Source organism: Trichosurus vulpecula, chromosome 5 (assembly GCF_011100635.1).
Source record: "Trichosurus vulpecula isolate mTriVul1 chromosome 5, mTriVul1.pri, whole genome shotgun sequence".
NCBI lineage: Eukaryota > Metazoa > Chordata > Mammalia > Diprotodontia > Phalangeridae > Trichosurus > Trichosurus vulpecula.
Window position 1 is genome coordinate 298,306,085 of NC_050577.1, and position 15,796 is coordinate 298,321,880.

The following is a 15,796-nucleotide window of genomic DNA, read 5'->3' on the forward strand; positions in this document are numbered from 1 at the left end:
TTTCAGTCGGAGTCTGGGCTGGGATGCCGGCAGCCAGCTTGGTCTCTGAGCAGGGCTGGGCTCGCCAGAGGACCCCACTGCTCTGAGAACACTGCAGACAGCATCTTCTCTCCCACCGGGGAGGACTGGGGTGGGGTGGCAGGGGGTAGGGAAGGCAAGCATGAATGCCATCAATTCCTCCTCTCTGCTCTCTTCTCTTACCCACCCTGGGGAAGACCTGGACCTTCTCTTCCTGTCTTCTGCCTGGGCCTCCTTTTCTAAACTCCTTCCCTGTTCTCCTGTCTCACACTAATTGAGTAAAAGCCCTTACCCGCCTTGTACAGTCCTAACAAGTGTCCCTGCCCATCTTCCTACCCTTGGCATGGGTCTGGGGATGGGCCAGTGCTGGGGGATGCCAGAATCACTGACTTCCAGAGTTGGAAGGGGCCTTGAAGGTCATCTCCTATAGCAGGGGAAGCTAGTCATGAAAGAAATAAAGAAACACAGCAGCTGGTCTTCTGGTCTCAGCCCAGACTGTCCCAAGGGAGATGCCCATCTCTCATCAACACACTGACTCTCCTGCCTGGTGTGGCTGTAGCCAGGGCAAGCAGACACACATAACTCTACAGTTCTATCTTAGCCAACATTCTAGATTCAAGGGGAGGAGCCTAGAAGAGACTTATAAACTGTAGGATTTAAATCTAGAAGGGACCTAAGAGATCACTTCGTCTCAATCCCTGATTTTACAATGGAGGAAACTGAGTGGGGACTTGGCCAACGTCACCCAGCTATTTGGTGGCCCAAACTTGGGCCCCCAACCTACATAAGTGGAAAAGGCTCAAGGAGGGAGGTGAAGGCTGGACAGCATCTACCAAGGCCAAGCTGTCAGGATGGGCCCAAGGGAGGGCATGTGGAAGGGCTGAGCCCACGTGGGCAGAGGCCTGTTCTTGGGTCGTGGACCATAGCTGAAAAGGGTGGGAAAGCAGGCAGAGGTCTTAATGAGAGAGGTGGCTGCTAAGGAAGCTTCTGTGTGCTGCTGGCCTCTGTGACCCGAGCCGGGCAGCTTCAGCATAGATTTTCACCCTCCCTAACCCAGAGAAACTGTCTTCTCAGATATTTTTTTAGTTGTACACTTTCCCCCTTCTGTGCTAATAAAATCCTTTAGAAAAATCCTTTGCCCCAGATGTACTAAGGAAAAAAAGGCAGGAGGTGGGGGTGGGGGGGTATCTGTCCCTAGGATGGGCTCGGACCAGCTCCACACCTAACAGTGTGAGGTCTAATCGTGGTCATCGCTCTGATGTTAATTTCCGTGTCCGTGCAATGATGGCCAGAGATGCATTATATTCAAGCCCTGGCATTCTAGGAGGCAGTCGGGGCAGGAAGCTGACACTTCCTACTGGAAGCATGGACTTGGGAAAACCAACTCTGGCAGACTCAGTTTCCTCTTCTCCAAAATAAAGGAGTTGGATAAAGAAGGAGCCTGCTGGCTCTAAATCTACAATCCTAGGATGTTCATCTCCATTTTACAGATAAGGAGACTGAGGCTGGGGAAGGAGAGATATATGCCTGAGGTCAACCAGCCAATAGGTGGGGGGGGGGGTCTGGACTCAAATCCACATTTAGTTCACTTTCAACTACATTGCACTGCCTGGGAGTTGGCTGGAGGAAGGAGACAGGTCCAAAGACCAACTACAGAGACAGAGGCAAAGATAAGTAGAGACAGACAGAGAGGAGAGGAGAAGAGAGTATTTATTAAATGCCTACTATGTGCCAGACAAGATGCAAGGAAAGACAAAAGCCACTGAACCCTTGAGGAGCTCACAACTGAAATACAAACCTCTCCTTCCCTGAAGGACCTAGTAGGAGAAGGTGCTGGAGGGGTTAATTTGTTTAACTCATGGACCCATTTTTAGTCACTAATATGAAAGGACGGCGTGCGGGCTTTGTGTAGGCTTTGAATTGGCTCCCTCACCTTGGAGTACGGCTTATTCTGCTGATTGTGGACCAGTTTTAAAGGTCACGCCAGGAGCCATTGGAATTTCAGCCAGACGTCTTGACACATGATAACAACACATTTAAAAATTAATGACAAAGTCTCTGATGTCTCACCTTGTGGGACACCTCTGGGGCCTCACGTGGCTGACAGAGGAGCTTTTCGTGGGGATGGTTTGTTTTCTGTTCTCTGGAGAAAGCCAGGCTCTTGCCTCATACCATGCTCCCTTTGAAATGAAAAATATTCTTGTTGATCAGAAAGACTGCTGCCTTCCTAAGTAAAGGCTCTATGGGCAGGGACACTCAGGCTAGCCAGTGCAGGCACAAAGAGATGAAGATTTCAAGGTTTTGTAGGGTGGTGGATGGGACCCTGTGCTGGGAGTCACAAGCTCACCCCTACAGGACCCCGAACTAGTCACTTCACCACCACCCCTTCCTTTTCCAGCTCCCTGAGGGCTTCCTGAGGGCAGGGGCTGTCTTTTTCTTTGCTTGTATTTGTCTGGCCAGCCCTTGGTGCGATGCCTGGCAAACCTTAAGTATTTAATAAATGCTTATGGGCTGAATGACTGACTTAGCCATGCCATATGAAGGATGCTTGGAGGAAGCAGGAGTGTTTAGCCTGAGGAAGGAGGGCCGCAGTGTATGGAGAGTCAGCCTCTCAGTCCTGGGTTTGAGACCTAACTGTGTGACTCTGGGCATTGCTATGCCCTGCCCCCCTCCCCCGACAGGAAATGTTCATTCGGGAGTTTCCTTACAGATAATCAGTGAAAATGATGAGTCTAGTTTAGTTTTGGCAGAATCTCTGTGTTCAAGTATTTGAAGGATGTCACACGGAAGAGATTAGGGATTAGTCTTGTTCTTCCGAGCCCCAGAGGCCAGTATCATCAATGGGTACAAGTTACAAGGCAACAGATTTTTAAACTCCACTTAAGGAAGGACTTCCCAACCAGGAAAGCTGTCCCCGAGCGGAACAGGCTGCCTCCAGAAGTGGTAGGTTCTGCTTCCCTGGAAGTCTTCAAGCAAAGATTAGATGGCCCGGGGTCATGTAGGTCGTAGGTGGAATTATTTTTTATCTAGACAGCCAGCTCTGAGATTCGGACATTTTCCAATTTGCTCTGCTTGGTTCCTGAGGACAGAACTAGGTAAACATTGAAAGAGGGCAGCTCTCCAACACTGAGACTCATGAAAAGCTCCACTTTTCAGTACTTTGAGGGTGCATGATTTCCATTATCACCTCCATTTAGATAAGCCCCCAATTTCTAGCACTAGGCTTATGATGCTTCAGCAGAGCTGGAAAGGACAGGAGTCTTCCACTGTGACCTCCAGGGGTTCCATGGAATGACACTCTCCACTCCCCTCCAGGAAGGCCTGTGGGGAGGGGTCCTGAAGCTCACTTGGTGAGGACAGGGCTCTTTCATGGGTTGGATTTCCCTGCTCTGAACCTTGATCAGGCCGCAGCTGGGTTCCACAGCTTAAGATAAAATGCAGGAGGCTCTGACAAGTTTGGAGCCTGTAGTGATCATCCCTTGAAACTGAGGGTCACTACCTGGCTTCCTTTTACTCTGCTGCTCTGAGTCCCTTCCCCCTCCTCTAATCTTCTCTTTTTCAACCTCCTCCCAATTTGCTTTTACCCCACTGCCTCTGCCCTCTACACACACACTCACACATCTACTGATTCTCATACCATCATAGATACTGATATTGACACACACACACACACACACACACACACACACACACACACACACATACACACACCCCAACGGGTAGCGCAGGGATCAGGCACTAATTAAATTTTAATCACATCTCCTCTAACCCCCTAGTTCCCTAGTGCCTAGCTTGGTGCTTTGTATATTGTGGATTGTGAATGGATAAATGAATACAGCTTCGTAAACTTACATTTGCACATCCAAATACATGGATACATTCACACAACACTCACAAAACACAGACAACACAGCACGAGCACACAATATATAACATACATATATACACACAAAGACACACATACAGAAAGGTGGATTTGCGTATGAACAGACACAGAGACTTCCCAAGCCTGAATATATAAAGACACATAAAAACATGGGAACACACACATTTGTGTAGACATGCACAACATAGACAACATAGAACAGACAACATGAATTTACTCACAAAGACACACACACACACACACACACACACACACACACACACACACACACATGCTCCTTTCCCCCTGGCTGTCCTAGCTAGTTCAGAAGGAAGAATTAGGGAGGGAGTGATTCAAAGAACAGAGGAGCCCAATTTTCCTAGAACAGAAGGAATGAGTATACATAAAGAGGGATCATGAGAGAAAAGGGAAGGTAAGTGGAGCCAAAATGAGGAGAGCTTTGAATGATAGGATCGAGAGGCAATGGGGAGCCAGGGAAAGTTCTGAAAGCCTCTCTAGCTTGACAGACCCCCATCCTGATCCCGCTTCTCCCCAAACTTTGCACTTGGCTCATTTATTAAATGACTGTAGAATTTAACTAGGTCATCCCCTGACCTCACAAGGTGGTGGCTCAGCCACCATGAAATGCAGTCAGGCCACCCAAACCTTTGGGGTCCACCATGAACTGATGGCTACTAATGGCTGCTGATGGCTGCCTCACCTTCGAGGCAGGGCCTCCCCTCTGCATCTTGTTTGCACATAGTTCTTTATAATTGCCGTTATAATGTGAGCTCCTTGAAGGTGGATTCTGTGTTTGCCTTTCTTTATGTCCCCAGCACTTTGCAAAGTGCCCCCCACAGTAGGTGATTTATAAATGCTGACTGACTTGACTAGAAAGAGGAGAGTTGGTGCATGAGGGATTGCTGGTGCTCCCGCAGCAAATCCTGAGAGGTGAGGGGGCCCAGCCCAGGGTCTGGGGCACAGAAGGCACCCAGTAAGTCCTCACTGAATGTCGCTAAAAATAGATAACACTCCAAAGCATTAGCATCACAGTTTCATTTGCTTCAACCAGCTGGTGCCTTGATCTTTGCTGGGACAGTCAGGGTGCTACTGTAATGCCTGCAGGCCCTGTCCTGGGTGCTGAATGTTTCTTCCTAGCTAACAAGCATACATATTCTTAAATATTTTTGGTGGGGGGCAGGAATATTTGCATTCCTTATCTTTTATTTTTTAGTCCTGTGATTTCACCTTGAGTGAAGAAACTCTCTCTACCAATTCAAGTCAGCGTCTACTGGGCAACTTACAGCCTTAGGGAGATGCCTGATGCACCAGAAGGGTAAATGCCTTGCTGGCTTTGGGGGCTTACTTTCTAACCACTGTTCTACCCTGCCTCTCATGTAATCTTTTATAGTCAAGAACATGAAGAAACCAAAAGAATCTATGGTTTCCCTTCACTGGTTCTGCATCTGTTGTGGAATTCTGTCTCCTGAGGAGCTCCATCTATTTGGTAATAAGGGTCTGCTGGGGATCTGGCCAGGAAGATATGAATGGGAGGTGACTGCCCTTTCCAATTTGTCCTGCCCCTGGGCCCCTGAGCCCCCAGGACATGAATTCCACTCTCCCTTCTCCTCTAGTGAATGGCCCTCACACAATGGGAGCACCAGATAGATGGGGAAGTGTGGATAATGCTCAGGCAGGGGGGCACCATTCATTGTTTCTTGTCCATTAATGAAAGCACTCATGGAGCCTTTTGCCAGCCTGTTTTGGCCTCGGACTGGCTGGGGCTTATGAGAGAAGAGCAGCATTTCCCCCTGGATTGTGAGAGGCTGACAAGTGAAGATGTACCCCATTCCAGAGGGAAATGAGCTGGGGAGAGGGGAGCTTGGGGGGCAATGAGAAGAGCCCTGGCTCTTGAGTCAGAGGACCTGAGTTCAAATCCCTCCCCTGATCCTGGCCAAGTGCTTGGTCTAAGTGACCTTTAAGGCCCCTTTCAAGCTATGATCCTGATTCTGGGACTTGGTGTTATAGAGACAGCCTCAGGCTTGGGTCTCAGGAAACATGGGTTTGGTTTCAGCTCAGCCATTCTCTACCTTGCTATTCATCCCTGGACAAGTGACATCACCTAGGATCACAGACCATCATCAAGCCCAACCCTTGAACTTTTTACAGATCACTCAGTAAATATTCATTAAGCACCTACTATGTGCCAAGCATAGGTGATACAAAAAGGGGACAGTTCCTGCCCAAGTGGAGCCCAGAGAGGATGAGTAGTTTGTCCAAGGTCACTCGGCTAGGAAGTATCTGACATGGAACTGGAACCTGGCTCTTCCCTGCTGTGGGCTCAGAACTCTAGCTACTGCTGCACCATGCCGTTTCTGCTTCCTCCTTGGCGAAATGAGGGCTGGGACCAGGTGATTTCTACAGTCCCAGCTCTGACTATTCTCTAATGAATGAACTGACTGACTGATCGATTCATCCGCAAGCAGTGACATTTACTTTCTTTTTGCAGAGGGCAATGGCTGCGCACAAAGAGGCTGCATAATGTGCCTTCTTTTCTGCTCTAGGGCCCCTGCAGTGGAATAATCTTGTAGCCAATTTCAATAGATTAGTCATTGAAATTCATCCTCCTAAAAATTGTCATTTAGGTGTCTAGACAAAATCAGCCTGATAAGCTTTCTTACCAGCCCACCCCCACCCCTGTCATCTCATCTGAAGAATCAGAAGCATTTCTAGCTTTTACTGTTTCTATGACCTCTGGCCTCTTTAGGTGAAAAAGCAGAAATTAATGAACCACGGAGGAAACACTAATTTCCCAGCATTAAAGGTGATGAATTATGCTAATGGATTAAATAAGGCAAAATTAGAAGTTCTACTATAAGAAAGACTGTTTTAAGAGTAATGATTCCATATGGAACCTGCAGAAAATGCTCATTAACATGAGATGACTGTTGTACAGAAGGCAATGAGCAGTTAGATTAGATACCTCTGGGCTCCCTTGGAATCACACATTTTGAACTGGAAGGCACTTTAAAGGTAGGCTAGTTCAACCTCCTCCTTTAGAGGAAGAAACGGAGACTTGCCCTTGCCTAGGGTCACACAGGCAATTTGAACCCAGGTCCTCTGACTGCACAACCAGCCCTCTGCACTATATAGACAGGGACCAGACCCTTGATACAGGGAGCTCCCTTGGCATCCTATCTGCAGCCTAGTTAGTCTAAAGCTGCAGCTGCCTGGAGAAGATTCAGAGGCAAGACTGGAACCTAGGTCTTCCTGGCTTAGAAGCCAGTTTTCTGTTAGGCAATGCTGCCTCCAAATCTATGATCTTTTGGTCTCTAACTGCATTTTGAAGCTATGAACCTCCAAAAGTAGTTTGTAGAGAGCATTAGCCTTCTTTGTGTCCCCAGCACTTAGCATAGTGCCCAGAACAAAGTAGGCACTTAATAAATCCTAGTTATAACTGAGTGGTGTTAACTGTGACTAATGGTAGTGGCTTCACTCATGATTTCCCCTAGGGCACAGAACAGGTCTCTGCACAAAGAAGGTGCTCAATAAATGCTCCTTGAATTTGTAACTTGAATTTCTCCTCAAATACTTATGGGTGAAATGTCCAATAATAATAGTGGAGGAGGCGCCACAGGTACTAATTCTCCCATTTTGCAGGTGAAGAAACTGGCTCAGGGAGATTATGGTTTTCCCAGAATCAGACGGGTAAGAGTTGGAGGTGAAATTCAGACATAGGTCTTCTTCCTGACTTTGCTGAATTTCTATCTACCTTTAAAAGCACAACTCCAAAGTGACTCTTTCTTCTGCTTTGGTTCTCTTAGTAGTAGTAACCAGTCCCCTCAGGCCTCAGAGGTCATGCTTCCTAATTCATTTCATCATGTGTGTCTGTCTAATCCTCCTACTAGACTGTAAACTCCATGAGGACAGGATTGGGTTTTATCTAAATTTTGTATCTCCTCCAGGGGCTACTAGTGTGGTGTTCTGCACATAGTAGGCACTTGAGAAATGCTTCATGGATGAATGAATAAGTGAAGGAATGGGTTCCCCCTCACTAAACCAAGATTGTCCAGCATGCTGTCCAGGAGAATTTTGTTTAAGGGTGAGCCTCTGAGTTCCCTCCCAACTCTGAGGTTCCATGATTCTATGAATGTAAACCATTGCTGCCTGTCCCCATGCCAGCTCAGGCAGCCACTGATATGGTGTAATGAGGGGAAAGGGAGCATCTCCATCCCTGCTCAGTGCACCCCAGGACTATCCTAGACTCCCATTCAAACAGAACTCTTGGACTGTGCCTGTGCCATCACTACGCCATCTACTAGAATAGCCCAGTGATCCTTAGAGACGGACAGAGGAACAGCCACAACCTGGGGCCGATGGGGCAAGACAAGGGGAGGTAAGGCTGTAACTCGGTCAGCCACTGGCAAATGTGGAGTAGCTGTGGGTGGGACTGAGCAATGGGCTGATCCAAGAGGGTGGCCAGATGGACCTCCTTGGAGCTCCTTTCAATTCTCCACTTTGTGGAGATATAGACGGGAGGGCACTGGGCAGTCCATCAAATTGGAGGTGTTTTGTACTCTGGGTCATGCCTGCAGATGACAATGAAATGGGTTGAAACCATAGCATAAGTATTGACTATAAGGGTCTATTTTCCTCGCAAATGGAGGACAGGTTTTTTATTCCTGTTTTGTGACAGCACCGGGTTGATGTGCTCTTGTCTCATCCCTGAGTGGGGAAGGGCAGTGCAGGGATTGTTCCTGCTGGTACCTGACTGAATATATTCATCAGCTTGAGAAAGGCTCTGATTAGGTCCACTTGAGGCGGCCTCCAGTGAGGTGTGATGCTCACATCTCGCCAATCTTCCATCATAGGCCTCTTGTCTTCCTGATCAAACCTTTCCTCAATTAGGCCCCCATTATGCCCCTTCCAGCAGGGCTTTCAAGCTGCCGATGGAAATTGCCCACAGTGGGTCTATTATCAGCATTTCTATCACAGTTTCCAATCTCAGACTTGTTAAAATGATAGCCCACTTTACGCCTTTATTTTCTGCATCACTCACTCAACTTTTTGTGATCTTGGTGAGTTATCTATTCTTTGACGGGAATTGTGAAGGCTGGCCTCTCTCTTTGGTTTCCTCTGTCCTCATGATTTGCCTTGAAGTATTTGACTAGCACTATCTGCCCTCAAATATCTACAGTATTGTCACATGGAAGAGGAATTATATGGACCCAGAGGGCAGAAGTAGGAAGGATGGGTGGAACCTCAACTTTCCAGATGACCAGATGGCCCAGTGGATGAATTGATGGACTTGGAGTCAGGAGGACGTAGGTTTAAGTCTGACCTCAGACACTACCCTGTGACCCAAGGCATGTCACTTTACCTCTCTCAGACTCAGGTTCCCCATCATAAAATGTGGAGAATAAAAGCAGGGTTGTTGTCAGGATCCAATGAGATAACATAGGTAAAAACCTTAAGGTGCTCTAAGAGATGCTAAGTAAAAAATATCTGTACAAAGAAGAACTTCCTCTATGTTAGCATTATCCTAAAATGGGATGGCTCCCTGGTTGGTCATGGAGAGTCCTGACACCAACAAGGCAGCCTATGCCTTTTTGGGGGGAGTTGGGTAGGTACTGGAGAGATCCCAAGGGAAGCTGGAGAGCCACTTGCTGGAGAAGATGGAGGATATAGTCTTGGAGGATGGAGTCCTGGAGAGGATTCCTGTTGAGTTATGGCTCCTTCCAGTTGGGGGTGGGTGATAGAACAGAGGAATGCATCTTGGCCCAGGAACTCTGCTAGACCCTGTGCTCACAAATACCCAAGAGGGCTAATCTCTGCACTCTAGGCACCTATGTTCTAATAGGAATACAGGAAAATGGCAGTTAGGAAGGGTATTTTGGTTTAGGAAGTCACAGGGATAGAGAGTGGGTCCACTCTCTTCCTAGGGGCAATAGTACTGTTGATGACTGATCCCAGAGGGAGAAGTGGAGGGTACATGGATGGCCTGGAGGTGATGGATAAAGTATAGCCGGGGGTCTGGGGCCAGTGAGATAGAATAGGCTATGGGAGTTTGTGCTCATGGTCTTAAGTAGGCTGCAACCTGTTACTGGTGATCACTGTACTTGGCACACATGGAAGAGGTGGGCTGGTCTTGTGGTAAGAGTTACAGCCAGCAGATGGATGGGCCAAGAGCTCCTGTCATTTGTGCCCCAGAGATAGGAGGACAAGTGGATCCTGGCATTCTGCCTTCTATATTTGGGGCGGATTCTCCATGGAAGGACAAGAACACACAGAATGAGAGAGTGGGGTGGGGGGCAAGGGAGGGTCAGCCAGCTGAGTCCCCTAGACAACCTAGAGACTCCTTGAGTCTCTCCACTGTCCCCGCCCACCCTAGGCTGGTCATGTGAGTTGTTCTGAGATCAGTTTTCTTCCTTAATTTACCTGTAGCCCCCTTCACTTAGTGGCTGTTCCAACAAAAGCATGCTCTTCTCTCCTCCAGCCCCCAGTGCCTCTTCTACCTCCCTCAGCAGATCTCCTCACCTCCTACTAATCAGAAAATAGAGGTCATCTTTTAAGACCTGTCTCTTCTCTCTCCCGTACCTTGAAAGCCTTCCAACAGGTTAGCCAAGCTTCCCTCCATATCCCTCTAGCAAGAATAATGGCAGCATTTATGTAGCACTCTAGTGTGTGCAAAGCACTTTACAGGGTCTATCTCATTTGGTCCTCACAATGATCCTGGGGAGTAGCTGGCTCTCCCTCCTCTCTCTCCCCAGCCTTACTCCCTCCTCTCTCTCTCTCTCATTCCTTACCCCCCTGTCTTTCCCTCTGTCTCCTTCCCTCTCCTCTCCATCTCTGTCTCACTCTCTGTCTCTCCTTCTCTCCCCTTCTCTCTATCTCTATCTGTGTCTCCCTTCCCCCAGGAGTGCCTGGAATGCACTCCCTCCTTATCTCCATCAGGGGCAACATCCTTTGTTTAGTTGTTATGTCCCTGGGGTAGTTCCCTTGAAGGCAGGTCCTGTATCTCTAGCGCTAGCACAGTGTCTCATACTTATCAGGTGCTAATACAACGCTTGATGAATCTGTTGATTTGAATATAGTGCCATCTGGAGAATTTTGATATAAAAAAGCTGCTGACGGGCTTTGCGGCAATTAGCAGTTTGAGATTTTGAGGAGAACCGTACAGTTTCCCATGCTGAGGATTTCATGCGATTTTTTTTGGCAGAAGTAAGGATATTAGCTATGCAATTTGGAGCAGAGCACAATTTGATATAATTGCATTCAAACCTGAATTCCTTCTTTAGTTTCCCACTGTATGCTGCACCCTTTTTTCTCTACATATATCTCCAATTCTTATCTTTGGTTGGAAAAAAAGATACAGTACATTCTAGAAGCAAGTAGATTTCAGGAGTAAATGGATGTTGCCTAAATAAAAATGACCCACTCCTAAGCTGTTCCATGCCATGTGCAATGGCATGATGGCAATAGAACAGGGCCTTACACAGGATTACATTAATGGAACCTGGAATGGTCCCTCTCACCACAGAATCAACCCTTGGACAGAGGCATCATTCCATTAGAATGGGAGCTCCCTGAACACAGTGCCCAGCATGTGAGTGCTCACTAAAGCTCCACGACTGACTGACGGTCCTCCCCTCCACCTCAGCTGCCGGAGAGAAAAAAGAAGGAGAAGTAGGTGGGCAGGAGAGCTACGTAAACTAGCTTTGTAGTCGTGGGGTCTGGGCAGGGAGTCAGGCCCCTTGATTTCTGATCAGGCTCAGTGACCTTGGGCAAGTCTCTTCTTCTGTGAAAAACCAAGGCAGGGAGGATCCCTGAGGTTCCTCCCACCGCTGATATTCTGATTCTGGACTTGAAGGAGAAGAGAAACTAATAGGAGGAAATGACAGCTCCCCCTCACTCCCCTCTTCAAATACCAGCACTGACTGAGCCCTCCCAGGTCAGTCTGTGTCTAAGACTTAGGAGAGGATGGCTCTCTAACCACTGTAAAACACTGCCTTGGAGAGGTAATGATCAATAAATGACACCCTCCCTTCCCTCAAGGAGCTTACACGTGACTTAGGAGGGAGATGGACATAAAAGTGAGGGAAGGAAAGGGGAGGTGTAGACAGAATGTTACAAGGAAATGTGAAGAAATAAAGACCATTTTCTGTTTGGAGGATTAGAAGAGGCTTCATGGCAGGAGTGGTATCTGAGCCAGGTCTTGAAGAAAAGGCCCTGGATAGGCAAAAGTGATTAGAATGTGAGAAGACTGGGTATGAGGAACCCTGAGTTCTAGTTCCAAGTCTGCCCCAACTCTCTGCATGACTTTAAGCAAGTCACTTAACCTCTGTGGCCTTCTCTATGTCACCATCTCTCTAGGGGGAATTATTCATTCTGCAAGCATTTATCAGGTACCTATTATCTGCAGGGGACTCTGTGTGTGTGTGTGTGTGTGTGTGTGATGACCTGCACACTCAAGCTGGGGGAGGAGGTATCCAAAAATGTATAAGATAGAGTCCTTGACCTCAAGGGACTCTAGTTGGGAGAGTACCCATAAAACAATAGATGAGCATGTGATAGGAGAGATGTGGTTTTGTTTTTGTTCTTCAGTTGTTTCAGTTGAATCTGACTCTTCATGTCCCCATTTGGGGTTTTCTTGGCAAAGATATTGGAGTGGTTTAACATTTCCTTCTCCAGTTCATTTTGCAGATGAGGAAACAGAGGCAAACAGGGAGAAGTGACTTGCCCAGGGTCACCCAGCTGGGAAGTATCTGAGGCCAGATTTGAACTCATGGAGATGAGTCTTCCTGGCTTCAGGCCCGGCATGCCCTGGTGTTCTATCTACTACACCACCTAGCTGCCCCGAGATGTGGTTGGATGGTATAAAAAAGATTTAAGGTCATAATTGAACCCCAAGGTTAAGATGAGTTCGCCCAGGGGAGGCCAGCAGTTAAAAAGTGAATGTGATCTCAGGGTTCACTGATAGAAGTACAGGGTCCTGAATCGGTGGGGAGGGGGTAAGAATTCTGTTGATCACATCTAGAGGAAGTACTGGATTCAGTTCTGAGTGCCATATTTTAGGATGTTGCCAAATGGAATGTATTCCAAGATGGTGGTGGCCCCATGGGAAGAATTACAGCTATGCCATACAATGATACAAGGAAGTAACTGTAAGTGTTTATATATGCTAATGGATATAAAATGCTTCACAGATCTTGAATCCCTCTATTCATGTCACTTATTACAATAATACATATTCATGTGGCACTTGAAGGCTTACATATCACTCTTTTAGAGAGAAGGGAGGAGGCCCGAAAGATAGAGCCTCAGGGAACATTCATACTTAGCAAATTCCAAAATATAAGGCAGGAAGGTCAGAAAGGATGAGGAATGAGAAAAAACCATTGGCTTTGGCCATTAGGAGGTCTCTGGAGACCTTGAAGACAGCACTCCTCGGATACTTGCACATAGTGGGTGTTTAATAAATGGAGAACAAAGGGCAGTTGTTTTTGACTCAGAGCTTTCCTCTTCCTCTTTCCCTCCATCCTGTCTCCCCCAAGGCCACCCAGTTGGAATGTGATCATTGGAAATTTAAGTCTTGTAAAGTCATGTCTTTATCTGTATGTACAAATATACTTTCCCCATACAGAGATGTAGTTATGGGTATCAGTACAGACACATGCACGTATATACCATGGCTAAAATCAATGTCCATGAAGAATCTGCATGTCAGAAAACTCACTACATTCCTACCGACTGTTTGGAGCAATACTTTTGGTAATCTAACTGATCATCGGTGTCTTTGGAGACTGTTAGCATATCAAAACATTATTTGTTTGGCCTACCAAGTTGATAAATTGTTACGGTCCTCTTCTGCTAGGGATGTTTTCACACTCTTGGATGTGCTAAGATCTCTTAATAAGCACAAATTTAAATAACCCTCAGAGGCTGTACCTTGTGGCAATAGAAAAAGGCCCCTCCGTGACTGGAACAGATGAGTAGAACCCTGCCTGTCCCTAGGTCCTAGGCTCTCCATTACAGAGGAAGGGGTACAGTAAGGATTGAGGGGACCAGAGCCAACCTGCAGTGTACCCAACTACACAGACCATATCACGATGCTTTGGATGGTGGTTTTTTCCTCTATTCGAATAGCTCTGACTGCCTGCAGGCATCATTTTGCAATAATTACCATATCGCTGAAAACTTTTGGCACCCTTAGTGAGAAAACAGAATTCAAAATAACCAAACAAAATCATCTCGAAAATGCAGTTCCTTCTGAGCCAATTTGCTCTTTTCCTAAGTCTGCCTGCTGATAAAAGATGGGGAATATTTTCTGGTACAGCAATAATATGCTTGGCCTCCTCGAATCGCTTAGAACCTGGAAGAAAGAAAAGCTTCCGTTCCACATACTGAAACTCATCACATTTCAGAATGCTGCTGTTAAAAATAAGGTACAACCTGGCGGAAAAGTTACAGTCAAACCAACCTAAATTTTATTTTATATATTACTTCCACAGTCTGTTCTCAATATCCTTTTGATAAAATGAAGGCACAGAAGAAAACAGAAAAAGCCTAGCCATGGGCAGCCCAGTTAAACTGAAAACAGTTGGTGGGAAGATATGCCACCACAGCCTTCAGTGGTCTGTTTTTCAAATCTATTTGACCAGTTTCTTAGTTGAGTGGATTGTGGGAAACCTCAAATCCTACCAATCTACCGCACTTCATTTTCAAAACAATCCCTTCATTTGCTGCTAGGCCTCTTTCTTTGGCCAGCCCAGGGCACTTCAGAATCCTGACGTCTCATCTTTCACCATTGCCTGAAAGCTGAAAACGAAACTGCACATTTCTGATCTTTCAGTTTCCTGGAATCTTTGGTGATGACAGGCTTTCGTAAGAGCGAGGAAACCAGGTAGGAGAAAACTCATTTCCAAAAACAGGCCTATCTCAGAGTAGGCAGCCCTTAGTGCCAAGGAGAAAGAGAACTATTCTCCTGAAGAAATACCATCTAAGGAAGTTTTTTTCTTTCACAAAAAGACCTCAGATTGAATCAGGATATAGTCCCCTCTTCAGCTCATCAAGCTGGGTTTTCTTTATCCTTTTTCATAGAGACGGCTAAATGGAAACCCAAAGGAAGGCGTTTGTTAATTTTGTTAATTAACCAACTCAAGTATATGGGCTATGTAAAACCTACTTGGAACTTGAAGTAATCTCTCGGGGGCAATTTCCCAGAGGGCCTAATTTTTGCCTAGTTGGTCACAAGCTCCTGGCTACCTGATACTTTGGTCCCAGGAACTGGAAGTAGATGTTTGGGATGGGTGTAAGGTGTAAAGAGGGGCCAGGAAAGTGAATGACTTAAAAGGGCATCCCTCCCCACCATTCTTGCCAATAAATATCCACAGATTTTTTTTCCAGAGAGGTTCTTAATGTCACCAAGGGAGTGGAGTTTCCTGCCCCCTAAATATCTATATTTGAAGGTCTCTTCCCCAGGTTCATTAAGAAATCCTGCAGAATCCCACTCTATTTAAAACTCTGCTTTTTAGTTCTTGGGGAAATGTCTTTTCTTAGGGTGGGGGCATGGAGCAGTGTGTCATCAGTGGTCTTGGTTAAATTAGCCTAGAGTTCATTGTGTTATACTGGTTATTTTAAAATCAGAACCATATATATGAATACTATACTTCACTCCCTCCCTCATTTATTCATTCATTTATTTGTTCATTCAACAACCATTTTTCGAAAGCCTGCTATGTGCTTAGCACTGTACCTGAGGGATTAAAAAAGGTACTACTAATTATAATGAGCCACCAAAGGCAATCTATCTGTGTATATTCCACAGTGGAGAGGCAGCATTGGAACAGCAGAGAGAGGGCTGGTCTCGGAGTTAGGTAGACCTGGGTTTGAGTCCTCCAACACAGACATGTA